The 12758-nt window shown below is 37.1% G+C and overlaps 1 protein-coding gene across 1 annotated transcript in view; it reads right to left on the minus strand.

The window, feature by feature from the left end:
• Positions 1-651: 651 nt before the first annotated feature.
• The window catches only part of LOC111147750 (Abelson helper integration site 1), a 206142-nt gene continuing 194035 nt past the window's right edge, over positions 652-12758 (minus strand). The window contains exon 26 of the mRNA XM_022503972.1: positions 652-704. The gene's annotated coding sequence lies outside the window, so the exon portion shown is untranslated. The remainder of the gene's footprint in view (positions 705-12758) is intronic.

Consider the following 12758-nt stretch of genomic DNA (forward strand, 5'->3'; position numbering starts at 1 on the left):
CTTGAGTGGTTCCTCTCACGAGGCTCTTGCCTCTCTGTACCTACTCTTGTCACTCCTCTCTATAAGGGTCTCTAAATCCTGTGTTTTCCACTGCTTGCTGCCCAGCTTTTCCTTTCCTTTGAAGCACAGCTTCTTGGAGAAGCAGTCCCTTCTGAGCATCTTTTCCTCTGTACTGGAAACAATCAGCTCCATGCTTCCAGGACTCTCAACAAAATTCTTCTTTTGCAGGTTGTGAATGGCCTCTTGGCTACAAATCCCAAAAGGGCACTTTTCAGTCTGTATTTTACTTCTCCCTTTGGCATTTGTCACTATTTATTTTAACTGCAGTATAATTCACAAAGAATATTATATTAGTTTCAGGGCTACAACACAGGGGTTTGACAATGCTATACCTTACTCATTATCATGCTAAGTGCACTTATCACCTGTCACCAAAAAAACGGTATCACAAAATTACTGACTATATTCCCTGTGCTGTAGGGAATACGCTGTACTTTTCATCTCCATGACTTATTTGGCATTTGTCACGGCTGACCATGCCTTCCCTAAATCTTTCTCTGCTGACTCTACAATACAACTTTGTGTTGGTTTTCCTCTTACCTCTATTAGGGTTACTCTTCCGCTGGCTTGGCTCATTCTTCTTCAAGTGCATATCCATTATGTGTGCTTGGTCCTCACAGCTCTGCTCTTTGCCTACTTCAGAACTACAGGAGGGCAAGATGAGAAACAAGAGCCCATAAGAAAGCTGCGGCAACAGTTCACATGAGGCTCTGATTTGGGACAGGGGCTGTAGGAACAGAAAGTGGAGCTTGACAGAACAGATGTTCTGAAAGAACATGTGACACCCATATATAAGTGATTACACTGGGGGGTGAGAGGCAGGGAGTTGCTCAAAATAATGGAGAGACATGAACCTTTAGCTGACTGGGCTCCTTCTTCATCATGATGAAGGGACAGAATAAAATCAATTTCACTTCTCTTAGAAAAATATTAGATGCCTGGGAAAGACCAGAAAGCTTTTTATAAAAAAGAAAAAAAAAGAAGGTTTTTATCAAATTAGTGGAAAAACGTGTGTATGTGTGCTTGTGTGTGTGTGTGTGTGTGTGTGTGTGTGTGTGTGTGATGTAGAAATAACAGGAGATTGCTTACTGACAAAGAGAAAGGTGAAGGAAGTTTGTGTATAAGAAAGCTGTGAGATGATCCACAAATTCCACTACTGGGTATTTACCCAAAGAAAAGGAAACACTAATTCAAAGAGATATACACCTCTATGTTACTGCAGCATTATTTATAACAGCCAAGAAATGGAAACAACCCAAGTGTCCACTGATAGATGAATGCATAAAGAAGATGTGGTACACACACAGACACACACACACAGACACACTCACACACACACTGGAGTATTACTCAGCCACAAAAAAGAACAAGATCTTTCTATTTGTGACAACATGGATGGATCTAGCACATTATGCTAAGTGAAGTAAGTCAGACAGAGGAAGACAAATACTGTATGACTTCACTAACATGTGGAACATAAAAAAAAAAACAAAACAAATGAACAAACAAACAAAAAGCAGAATCAGACCTATAAATACAGAGAACCGATGGTTGCCAGAGCAGAGGGGAGTGGGAGATACAGGCTTCTAGTTATGGAATGAATAATCATGAGAATAAAAGGTATGGCCTAGCAGATACAGTCGATGAGACTGTAATAGTGTTGTATGGTGAGAGATGGTAGCCACCCTTGTGGGAAGCACAGTATAATGTATGGACTTATTGAATCACTATGCTGTATACCTGAAGCTAACAGAACACTGTGTGGCAACTATACTCAAAAAAAAAAAAAAAAAAAAAAAAGTTGAAAAGCTGTGATATTCAGACCTGTGGGATGTGGAATGCAGCTTTTTAAATAGTCCAACAGTAGGAGTAAATATAAAACAAATATTTTGTGAATGAGTGCATACTAGTGTAAATAATGTTAGAACCAAAAAATACAAAAGCAATGAAAAAAGGGAAATTTTTATTATTATTATTTTTAAAAATGCTTCCTTTTAAAAAATTTATTTATTTATTTATTTATTTGTCTGAGAGAGAGAGTGTGTGCACACAAACAGAAGGAGCAGCAGAGAGAGGGAGAAGCAGGCTTCCCGCTGAGCAAAGAGCCCATTGCAGGACTTAGTCCCAAAACCCTGGGATCATGAGCTAAGAGGAAGGCAGATGCTTAACCGACTGAGCCACCCAGGGATCCCAAAAAAGGGAACTTTAGAGTGGAAGGCAGTATCTCCTTTCTAGAATATCTGGGAATGTGGAAGAGTTTGCCACAGATGCAAAAATTTCAAAACCAAGTAATATGTAGGATTGAATACAGATTGCTATGAACTAAACTGAGTTCTCTCAAAATTCACAGGCTGAAGCTCTAATCTCCAAAGTGGAAAGAGGGCCTTCAAGGAGGTTAATTAAAGTTAAATGAGGCCATACAGGGGAAGCTCTAATCTATGGAACTGGCAGTCCTGATAAGAAGAGGAAGAGACAGCATGGAGCTCCTTCTCTCCACATGCACAGAGGAAAGGCCATGTGAGGACGCAGCAGGAAGGTGGCCATCTGCAAGCTGGGAGGAGATGATTCATCAGAAATCAACCCTGCTGGAACCTTGATTTTGAGCTTCCAGCCTCCAGAACTGAAAAAATAAATTTCTGTTGCTTAAGCGACCCAGTCAGTGGTACTGTATGGAGGTTGGAGATGATGAAGTGGAGATATAAAGGTAAGTAAAGTGAGATCAGATGGCTGAGAAGGAAAAGGTCAGAAATTAAAAGATGAAAGAATAAAGTATTTATTTCAAAAGGGGGAGAATAATGAGAGAAAGGAAATCTGAGCTCTAAAAAAATAAGCACTGTGTGAAGTGTGTAAAACATGGTGATTCACAGACCTGTACCTCTGGGGAAAAAAATACATTATATGTTTATTAAAAATAAATAAATAAATAAATAAATAAATAAATAAATGTTTTTAAAAAAAATAAATAAATAAAAGCTTCACCTGAAATAAAAATAAGCACTGATAATTTGCAATCTCTCTCCAGGGAACCTATCCTTGGACATTAAAGTAAAAATCTGGGTATCTCCGGGATCCAGGAGAGGAATATGGTGAATGAGAGAAGCAAACTGGGGGTAACACAATAAACTGGCAAATTGAAGAGTGGATGACCCACAGGGGAGGCAATCCACTGCCTCAGCTCCAGTTCAGGGATACCACAAAAGACTGTGGAACTGTGGTCCAGAACTCCTGATTATTTTCAAGAGAAGTAGAAAGTCTGCATTTATGTGAAATCTTTTTGTATTTGGGCAACTGAAAATTATACACATATGCACATATGCACACACACACGTTGAACCCAACCAGAGATACCAGGACTGCATCTTGCCGGGCAGGCGCTAGTTTTTGACCTCTGTTCTAGCCACAGAGTGCCCGTTAGCCTCAGGGAACCCCAGGCACTTTCACACTTTAGCTCCCGATGTCCTGAAGTCTGGGTCCTTTTCTTTTTGTTCATCCTGTCTCAATATGGTCTTTAAGACTTAAATGCTATCTTACCTTTGGCTTTCACAGATAACTGTAGGAAAATCCAACTGTGTGATCCCCTCCACCTTTTCTAATAATCTATATACAATCTAACAGAAAATTACCTTGAAAACACATGTATCTAGACCTTTGCTTGCAGCCAAGATGCAGTAACAGGGACTATACTGCTTGCCTAAAACCACCACACACACACACACACACACACACACACACACAAACAAGACAAAAAGCAAAATGCTGACTAATATATATGAAATAACAGTTTTCAAGGCAATGAATCACTGGCAACAAAAGCCACTGATACCCAAGAGATGGAAAATAAATGAGATGAACCCTATGGTGACGCAGCTTACTACCTTGAGAGTTTCCAGGCCATAGCACAGGGAGGTGAAGCCTGCGTGGGTCCTGGTGGACTCCCTGACAGCTGAAGGTCTGAGGAGACGGAGGTGGTGAGTGTTCAAAGTGCCAGGAAGGAGAAAGCTTCCCAGTGAGAGAATGGGAAATCTGCAAAGGGTTCCCTTCAAGTATTTAGCAAGTACTGATGAATGGATGCTGAGGAAATTTCCCAAGGCCCGAACAGTGCCTGTGCCTACCAGCCAGGCTGGAAAACTCACAACTCACAAGGCACTGCATAGAGTACTGAGGGGAATTTGTGTCTGTACTGAGGAATGATCGATGGCTCTGGTCCCACCTAACAAATCTTAAAAGCAAGACCTGAAAGGATCAAACTGTTCCAAAGTACCTTAACTACATTCTATAACACAACGTAAGGATATTTATAGCAATACAGAAATATCTAGCAACCAAAAGGTAAAAATTTCAATGTATGGCATCCAATAAAAATTTACTGGGCGGGGGGCAAGGCATAGAAAAATACAACCTATGATGAGGATTAAAAAAATTGAAACTGACCCAAGAACTGACACAGATGTTAGAATTACAATTAAAACAATGTTAGAAGAAACATTAAAACAGTTATTATAGCTATATTCCACCTTCTCAAAAGGTTAAGTAGACACATGGAAGATATCTAGAGGATAGAGGACCCACAGTGAATTTCTAGAGATGAAAACTAAAATGCCTGAGGTGAGAAATATACTGGAAGGGATTAAAGTCAGAATAGACACTGCAGAGAAAAGATCAAATAATTCAAAGACATAGCAGTAGAAACTATTAATAGAAATGAAATGGAAGCCCCTATAATAGAAAGGTGAAATACACAGGAAAAAAAAAAAAAAGAATTAAGAAAAATAAAGCATCAGTGAGCTGTGGGACACCTTTATGTGGCCTAATATACGTGTAATTGGAACCCTTGAAGAGGAGAGTAATGGATGAATGCAGAAAAAAACAAAACAAAACTGAAGAAACAAGGCCCAAATGTTCCAAATTTGATGAATATATAAACCTACAGATCCAACCAACCCCCAGCACAAGAAACATAAAGACCAAATTGAGCAAAACCAGTGATAGAAATCTTATAAGGAGCCAAAGCGGCAGAAAACAAGCTATATGTACAGAGAAACCAGTTAAGCATAATAGTCTATTTTTTGTTGGAAAAAACTGTAGGTGAGAAAGCAGTGGAGCAACATTTTTAAAGTACCAGAAAAAAAAGTGCAAACCTTTCAACACAGAATTTCATGCCAAATGAAAATAAGCTTGCAGAAACAACGATGAACTAGTTCTTTCTAGACATGTGAAAAGTGAAGGTGTTTATTTTTAGCTAGCCAACACTACAATAAATTTTGAAGGGAGTCTTCCAGGCATAAGGAAAACAATAGTAGGTGAAAATATGGATTTACACAAAGGAATTACAAAATACTGAAAATGGAAACAAAATGGGCAAATATTAAGATTTTCTTATGTCATCTCTTCAAAAGATGACAGTTTAAACAAAAATAATAACATACTGAGGGGTTTTTAACTTAAATAAATGTGTGACTATATAAGCATGAAGCTTAGGAGGGAAGATATGGAAATGTACCATCCTAAAGCTCCTGAAGATTTACTGTGTGATAAAATTTGTATTACAAACCCTAAGAAAAATCACTAAAATAGTGAAACACAGCACTATAGATATTAAGCTAGCAAGCAAGATAAAATAAAACAATCTAAAATAAGGCAGAAAAATATGAAAAAAGTGATGAGACAAATGGAAAATAAAATAGTACAATAGACCAAAATCCATCCATATTAATAATCATATTAATATAAATGTTTGCCTAATTACCCTAATTAAAAGGCAGAAATGGTCATTTTGGATAAAATGAGCATGACTCAGTTGTATGCTGCCTATAAGAAACATGCTTCAATTCTCAACCTATTTGCATCTTTAAAGTATGAAAACACATACACCATTCTAACACTACTAAAAGAAAGCTGGAGAAACTTTGTTAATATTAAGTGAAGGAGATTTCAGAACAAAAAAATATGACCAGAAATAGTCATTTAATAATAAGGGTGTCAATCCTGCAAGAGTACTTAACAATCCTAAATATATGGACACCTAATACAGAGCTTCAAAATACATGACACAAAAACTAACAGAGCTATAAGAATGAAAAAAACAAGCCCACAATATTAGTTGAAGACTTCAATACCCTATTCTCAATAACAGAAAACTACACAGAAAATTAGGCAACAAAAGACATAAACAACACAATTAGCCTGTGTGATCCAATTTATTTATAAAAGAATACTTCAGGTAGAGAAGACCATATTAAGAATCACAAAACAATTCTCAATAAATTTTAAAAGATCTGGATCAAAGACAGTATGTATGTTCTCTGACCACAATGGAATCAGAAATCAGTAACAGAAAGATCTCTGGGAAACTTCTTAAACACTGGAAATGAAATGACACACTTCTAAATAACCCATAGGTCAAAGAAGAAATCTGAATGAAAATTAAAGTGTTTTGAAAGAAATAAAAATGAAACCACAACATATCAAAATTTGTGGAATGCCATTCAAGCAGTGCTTAGTGGGAAATTTATGGCACTGCATGTTTATATTAGTAGAGAAGAAAGGTGTTAAATCAATGACCACAGTTTCCCCTTTAAAAATCTAGAAAAAGGACAAATTAAATCCAAAGTAAGCAGAAATAAAAACCAGACTGGAAATCAATGAAATAGAAAATAAACAATAAATATAAATTAGTGAAACAAAAAGTCAATTCTTTGAAAAGATCAATAAAATTGATAAACCGCTAGGCTGATTGAGAAAAAGAGAAAGAAATTATCAACAGCAGGGATTAGAGAGATGCAACACTACCACAGATTCTTTCAATATTGAAAACATAATGAGGTAATATTATGAACAACTATGTCACTATGTCAATCAATTCAACCACTTGAGTGAAATGGACAAATTCCTTTTTTTTTTTTTAAGATTTTATTTATTTATGTGTATGGGCAAAAAAACTCGAGGACTGTATTTGTGACTAATTGTATAACAGGTTATTTTAGTTTCTGTTCTGTGGAAAGTGTAAAGCATTCCAACAAAGGGTTTTAATGTAGATTTTTTTTTTGCACCCATGCTGTTGATTGCTAAATGTAATAGTCTGATCATGACGCTGAATAAATGTGTCTTTAAAAAAAAAAAGGATTTTATTTATTTATTTGAAAGAGATCACAAGTAGGCAGAGAGACAGGCAGAGAGAGAGGAAGAAGCAGGCCCCCCACTGAGCAGAGAGCCTGATGTGGGGCTTGATCCCAGGACCCTGGGATCATGACCTGAGCCGAAGGCAGAGGCTTTAACCCACTGAGCCACCCAGGTGCCCTGAAATGGACAAATTCCTTGAAAGAAACAATCTATCAAAGTCTATACAAGAAGAACTAGATAACCTTAATAGCTCTACTTCTATTACATAAATTGAATTTGTAGTTAAAAATCTTCCAAAAGAGAAAATTCCAGAACCAGACGGCTTTACTGGTGATTTTATCCAATATTTGAAGAAGAAACAAAATGATGTCCGTGAAAGTGGTGGAGCTGACTTCTGAATGTTCTCTTCTCCAAATAAGGTAGGAGAAAGCAGGCAAAAATGGTTAGAATCAACTTTTTCAGAATTCTGGAGATTAGCCAAAAGCTTGTGGCAACTGGAGAATGTTTATTCAATAAAAATGGTTGAATCTTGGTAAGATCTTGGAGGGTTGTGGCATTTCAATTTGACCTAGTCTTATCCCCCTATTGGCTCTGTGAAGACCTTAAAAAAGAAGAGCCTGCGTTCATGGTGAAAGCCTGCAGCAGGCATAGAAGAATGATGGAGCTCTTTTAAAGCCTCATTTCCAAAGAATGCTCATTACTTGATCTGTCTGGTACTTCTTTGGAAGATAGCACATAAGGCTGTCTGTATTTGACCTATCTCAGAGCTTGCCTTTTCCCTGGGAGGCACTTGTTGAAAACAGTTACAGTTAACTTTGTGGCTGCCTGAGTGACGGATTAACAGTAGCCAAACAATAGACTACCTGAAAAGCTGAAAAGGAGAAGTTGGGGAAGTAAGATGTCCACAGGGGTCTTAACAAGCTCGGACATAGTTCTGAGGGTCTAGAATGTCTCACATGTGTAGGGTTGTGTGCATGCACAGCAGAGGCCTAAGACGGCCTTACGCCTTCACTTCTGGCTGATCTTAATGCCCTGTGCTAACCGGAGGTGAAATCCAAGACAGAGTTGCTAATGGCTTGGCTAAATATTGAAGGGGTGCACAATACCCCAAGAGAACCCCTTAGCAAGATTTTAAGACCTACTGTTTCCAGTTTTTTTTTCATTTTATTTTATTTTATTTCATTTCAGTGTTCCAGCACTCATTGTTTACGCACCACACCCAGTGCTCCATGCAACAAGGAAATCTTTGTTCAATTAGCTAATCACTAATCTGATCAAGCAGAAACTTCAGTGGCAAAAACATCATAGCATTATGGAAGTTATTCAGAGAAGATATTTAACAAACAAAGAACAACTACAATAAGAAGCAGCAACAAACCCCTGGGAAGGGAAGGATCTAATTTCCAGAGTTGTCATATTATAGCACTTAAAATATTCAGTTTTCAACAAAATATTATAAGACATACAAAAAAACAAGTCTGGCCCATACAAAGGGTAAAAAAGCAATCAACAGAAACTGTCCCTTAGGAAGTCTACACATTGGACTTCCTAGACAAAGACTTGAAATCCACCGTTGTAAATACGTTAAAAAAAACTAAAGGAAATCACGTCATCAAATAGGGGGTGTTAATGAAGAAATAAAAATTATAACAGAAAAAAAAAAAAAAACAAATCTACACAGCCTCTTCCAGAAAATGGAAGAGGTGGAAATTCTTCTAACTCTATCCATGAAGCTGACCTCCCCTGATAACAAACCAGACTAAGACATTACAAGAAAACTATAGACCCGTATTTCTCATGAACAAAATGCAAAAAGTTCTAAATTAGATTTTAAAGAAAATCAAGTTCACCAATCTATAAAAATGGCAACATACCACGACTAAACAGGGTTAATCCTAAGAATGAAAGATAAGTTTAAATTTGAAAATCTAGGGTGCCTGGGTACCTCAGTGGGTTAAGCCTCTGCCTTCAGCTCAGGTCATGGTCCCAGGGTCCTGAGATCGAGCCCCACGTGGGACTCTCTGCTCGGCAGGGAGCCTGCTTCCCCCCCTCCCTCTCTGCCTGCCTCTCTGCCTGCTTGCGATCTCTGTCAAATAAATAAATAAAATCTTTTAAAAAACTTGAAAATCTATGCAATTTACCGTATTAGCATAAATTAATAAAGAAAAATCATGTGATTATTTTAATAGATACAGAAAGAGCATTTGACAAAAATCCAACATCCATTCCTGATACCAACTCTCAGAAAACCAGGAAATGAAGGAAACTACTTGATAAAGTACATTTATTAAAAAACCTATGATAATATCATACTTAATAGTGAAAGACTAAAGGCTTTCCCACTCATTATCTATGGGGTCATGAAGAAGATAACACTATGTACTCTCATCATTTCTATTTGACATTGTAACACTGTACTGGAGATTTATCCTATGCAATAAGGCAAAAATAGAAGAATAAAAATAAAAATAAAAGGCATCCAGTTTGGAAAGAAAGAAATTAAGCTGTTTTTTATTTGCTTGGATGTCTATGTAGAGAATCTAGTAAAATATACTGAAAAGCTACTAAAACTAAAAAGGCATTTTAGTAAGATGGCAGAGTCAAGTTTAACATGCAACAATCAGTATTTCTATAAATGAGCAACAAACAATTACAAACTGAAATTGGGAAATAATATCATTTATCTACGAAATACTCAGGAATAAATGAGCCAAACATGTGTAGGACTTATACTTTGAAAACTGAAAAAAAATAGTGTTGAGAGAAATTAAAGAAGATCTCAATAAATGAAGAAATATAACATGTTAATGAGTCAAATTAGTGAGCATTGTTAACATGTCAGTTCTCCCCATACGGATCTGTGGACTCAAGGCAATGCCAACTGGAATTCTAGTAGGCTCTGTTGAAGAACAAGCTTATTTTAAAATTCATGTGGACATAAAAAGAACCTTGAATAGCTAAACCAAAATTTAAAAAGGACAAAGTTGGAGGACCAATGATACCTAATTCCAAGACATATTATAAAACTGTAGTAATCAAGACAGTGTGTTATTGATGTAAAGACAGAAAAATAGATCAATGGACCAGAATAAAGAGTCCACGTGCTAGAAACAAACCCACACATAGACTGACAACTGATTTTCACAAAAGCACGAAAAGGCCATTCATTTGAGGCAGGATTGTTTTTTCAACAAATGGTGCTGGAACAACCAGATATGCAAATGCAAACAGAACAAAATAAACCTTCTGATCTTCATACCATATATAAAAATGAATGCAAAACAGATCATAGACTTAAATATAAAACCTGAAATTATAATACTTTTATAAGAAGACAGAGGAGAAAACTTTCATGACCTTAGGTAAAGGGTGCTTAGATACTATAACTAACGCATGATTCATAAAACAAAAAAAACTGATAAACTGGACTTCATCGAAATAAAGCTTGCTCTTCGAAAGCTACTGTTAAGAGAAAGAAAAGGAAAAACGGAGCCTGGAGGGAAATATCTGCAAATCATGTACCTGATGAAGAACATATTTAAAATATATAAAGAACATTGTGACATCACACCCCTGACCATGGATGGGTCTCATCTCACAAAGGGGAGGGTTAGAAAAAGGCTGAAAAATGGATAAAGATCAAACCATGAGAAATTACGGACTCCGGGAAACAAACAGAGGGTTTCAGAGGGGAGGGGGTCGGGTGATGGGTTGCCCGATGGTGGGTATTAAGGAAGGCATGTATTGCATGGAGCACTGGGTGTTATATGCAAACAATGAATCATGGAACACTACATCAAAAACTTAATGATGGACTGTATGGCGACTAACATAACATAATTATGTTATGTTATTAACATAAAATAAAATAAAATGAACTTTAAAAAAAAGGTTGCAAACAATAGGGTATTTTAGGGAAAAAGATAAACTACTTCCTTCTCCTGGACAGAAAAAGAAACTGAGCGTGTCTGGAATAGGATTATTATAAAGATGGAATCAGTAGATAGGAGGATTGACAGGACACTTAGAATTAATCCCTATGGTTTCACTATATTAAGAAGAGATTTCATTCATTCATTCAGGTCACATTTGAGTGTTCATAAAGGACTTTAATATGAGGGACCTTCTGAATGAACTTTTCTCTGATCAAAGCTGCTAATGAAACAAAACATTCTATGTTTATTTTTTATTTTTCTTTAAAGATTTATTTATTTATTTATTCATTTGACAGACAGAGATCCCAAGTAGGCAGAGAGGCAGACGGGGGTGGGGGTGGGGAAGCAGGCTCCCTGCTGAGCAGAGAGCACAATGCAGGGCTCATCCCAGGACCCTGACATCACGACCTGAGCTGAAGGCAGAGGCTTAACCCACTGAGCAACCCAGGTGCTCCGAACATTCTATGTTAACAACAACAACAAAATCCCAAACACATTCTAGTTAAAAACAGATTAATGACTAAGGAGTACCAATACTTCTTATTAAGGGCTGTAACATATTTGCAGAAATTTTATTACAAACTCTGACTTAGGCAGCAGATAATAACATCATAAGGGCATGCAGTACAAATACTGAAAGTGTTAAGACTTTTAAGAAAATGCCTTTGTTAAGTTAACCTACTGGAGTTTCTCCTTGATAGTCTTAAAAAGAAGTGTAGCTTTACTAAAATGTGTAAAAATCACTTGCACAGAAGTACTGACATTTCTAAAAAAAAGTAAGAAAGAATAAACAAGACAAGAAATTCAAGTGGAAGTGGTAAGAGGTAGTCCTACATGGCTTATTTATATATTCTGGTCAACCAACTAAATAAGTAGATTTTGCAGACTGAATGGCAAGACTGCAAAGAACAGAAAAATTAGCCTCTCTCCGTTTACCTGGGTACAATGGACTCACCGAGGTAAATTAAAGAAATAAAGAAATGACTTTGTACATACTGGACTATCATATCTTCACATTCAACTCGCCTACAGTTTACAGGTCATGAGAAATGTATCTTAATTCATCTTTACTTCTAAGAAATTACTCGTATAGGGAAAGCCCGAAGATTGCAGATGAACTTGAGCACTTAGACATATCTGAACTTCTCATGAAAATTTATTTTCAGCAGCCTGGTTAGTGTTCTACACTCAAAAGGAAAAGTCAAGCTACCTTCAAAGCCTTTAGAGCTGGGATGTTTTGTGAGGGTTTTTTTTTTTTTTTTTAAGATTTTATTTTTTTTATTAATTTGACAGAGAAAGAGAGAGAGAGAAAGTGAGAGAGGAACACAAGCAGGGGGAGTGGGAGAGGAAGAAACAGGCTTCCTGCCAAGTAGGGAGCCTGATTCGGGGCTCGATCCCGGGACCCTGGGATCATGACCTGAGCCAAAGGCAGATGCTTTACCACTGAGCCAAGCAGGCTCCCCGTTTTTGTTTTTTTTTTAATTTTATTTTTTATAAACATATAATATATTTTTATCCCCAGGGGTACAGGTCTGTGAATCGCCAGGTTTACACACTTCACAGCACTCACCATAGCACATACCCTCCCCAATGTCCATAACCCCATCCCCCCTCTCCCAACCCCCCTCCCCCCATCAACCCTCA

The sequence above is a fragment of the Enhydra lutris genome, unplaced genomic scaffold (assembly GCF_002288905.1).
Source record: "Enhydra lutris kenyoni isolate GAN:26980312 unplaced genomic scaffold, ASM228890v2 scaffoldscaffold17, whole genome shotgun sequence".
Lineage (NCBI taxonomy): Eukaryota > Metazoa > Chordata > Mammalia > Carnivora > Mustelidae > Enhydra > Enhydra lutris.